This window comes from Otolemur garnettii, unplaced genomic scaffold, assembly GCF_000181295.1.
Source record: "Otolemur garnettii isolate 467f Iridium unplaced genomic scaffold, OtoGar3 scaffold00070, whole genome shotgun sequence".
NCBI lineage: Eukaryota > Metazoa > Chordata > Mammalia > Primates > Galagidae > Otolemur > Otolemur garnettii.
This window is the reverse complement of record NW_003852465.1, coordinates 4,827,761-4,829,956: the sequence shown is the minus strand read 5'-3', so window position 1 is coordinate 4,829,956 and position 2,196 is coordinate 4,827,761.

The following is a 2,196-nucleotide window of genomic DNA, read 5'->3' as shown; positions in this document are numbered from 1 at the left end:
AAAAAAAAAAGAAAAGAAGAAAACTGAGGCAAGGAAAACTTAATAGGGAGTGTTGAGTATGAGAGAAGTTGAAGAAAGAGTCCCTAGAAAGTGATATTAGAAGATAGACTTGAAAGAAGGGAGGGAGGCAAGCAGATACCTAGGGAAAGAGTGATGTAGACAGAGGGAACAAAATTGCACTGGCCATTATGGGGCATAAGCTGAATGTATTTAAGGAATGGCAAGGAGGCTGGAGTGACTGGACGGGGCACGGACGAAAGAGACTAGGAAAGAGACGAGGTGCAGGAGGTCGCCCTGGCTGGAGATCAGAGGCCATCCTGTGTACATGGGTGTTTGCCCTGTGGGAGAGGAAGCAGAGGAGTGACACAACCTGACTTACATGTAGAGGGCTATTCTGTCTGCTGGTTAAGAGTACCTTGTAGAAGGGCAAGGAACAGAAGCAGGGAAGCTGTTGCCAGGTAAGAGATGCAGTAACTTGCACCAGGCAGGGAGAGGTCTAGGCAGTTTAAACAGCTCTGCTTCTGGATACGTTGAAAAGGAAGAGCTGATGAGATTTACTGATGAATTTGCTGGAGATGGAGCCGGGGCAATATCCAGAATGAAAATGCCATTTCCTGAGATGAATAGGTAGACAACTTACTAATAAATAACATTTTATTAGAGATGTTTATGTGCTAAGCTGTTGGGAAGCACTTTTATCTCAATGAGTCCAATACCAACCATTTGGATTTACAGTTAAGGAGTTAGAGATTCTGAGAGGTTATGATCTGACCAAGGTCATACAGCTACCAACTGGTAGAAATAGGCACAGCTACCACTATATAACCCCAAAGTTAATACTCTTAATGGCTATTGTGTGAAGGATAAAACAAAGACTAAAGTTTCAATGGGAAGTAAGAGTAAGTAGTGGGTGATGACTTGCACCTAACAGCCACTCAATAAATACTTGACGATGGTTGAACAAATACATGTGGATGATAAGTGGATAAGAAACCAGTGCTGGGTGAGAAAAACCAATGAAGATTCTATTCCAAAAAGGGTAGACTCTGGATAATGGGAACATCCCAGTCTGCAGAAGGAGAAATGGCAGAAAGGTGGAAGAACCAAAACGCACATTCGGCTGGACCAGGCCTGAGGTAGGAAAGGTCCTGGCATATTATCTGAAATTGTTCAATAAGGAGACAGGCAAGAGTAGATGACACATAACATTTTACATAATGCAAGTGCTTAATAGAGGTTTTTGAAAAATAAATAGCAATAAAAACAGGAGTAAAGTTGGAACTTCTTACTTTTAGTCCAATACCTAAGACCACACAGCCTTTTAAATAAAAAGCAACCTTTTAAGTCAATCAATGAAACCACGGTAAGTGACTCTGTATAGATTCCAGGATGCTAATTGTGGTACCCTGGCTAATTTAGAGGATCACATCCATAAATCACTTCCTAGACTTTCTCTTCACATTGTTTCAACTTAAATTAAGTGATTTTCTTCCTTTCTGCTTATCTGTAATCCTTGGAACAAGAAAGTGCTTAATCAACGCATGTTTTCAAAACAGATAATTTAAAAGCAAAGTAGGTCTTCTGAGCAAAAACAGCTTTCTATTGAAATGGTAAAATATTTATGAACTCCAGCACATTAAAAAGTTACACGATCACCAGTATATTCTTTTAAAATATTGGGACCTCCTTTGAAGTGACATTTGCTTATGATAAAGAATGAATTAAATAAAGAGAGAAAATAACATTTAATGAATTAAATAAAATTCATTCGTGCCTAAAGTTATTTTTTAAATGACTAACAGCCTAAAGAAGCATATTAAATGGAACTGACAGGTACTGGTTTCTCATCATGAGGATCAGATGTAAGGTGGGATGGGAGATTTAAACACCTCAATCAATGTCAAAATCTGTAAGTACGTTTGGACTATGGAGGAATAAAATTAGAAGGTATATCCATGATAAAGAGTCAACGCTTTCAAGGAAAAATAGGTTTTACAGGTATTCTACTACTTTTTATACCCAATAAATTGGAAAAACTTTTTTCTGAAAACAAAACAGTGAAGCCTTCCTAGAAGTCCTTCCTTGCATTTTAGACAGTGCATCATTTATAATTAAGGGGGAAATACACGTCATTACATTCAACATACTTTTACTCAAGTCTTTTCTGTTTGGGTCCTGAGACAGTCATACATAAAT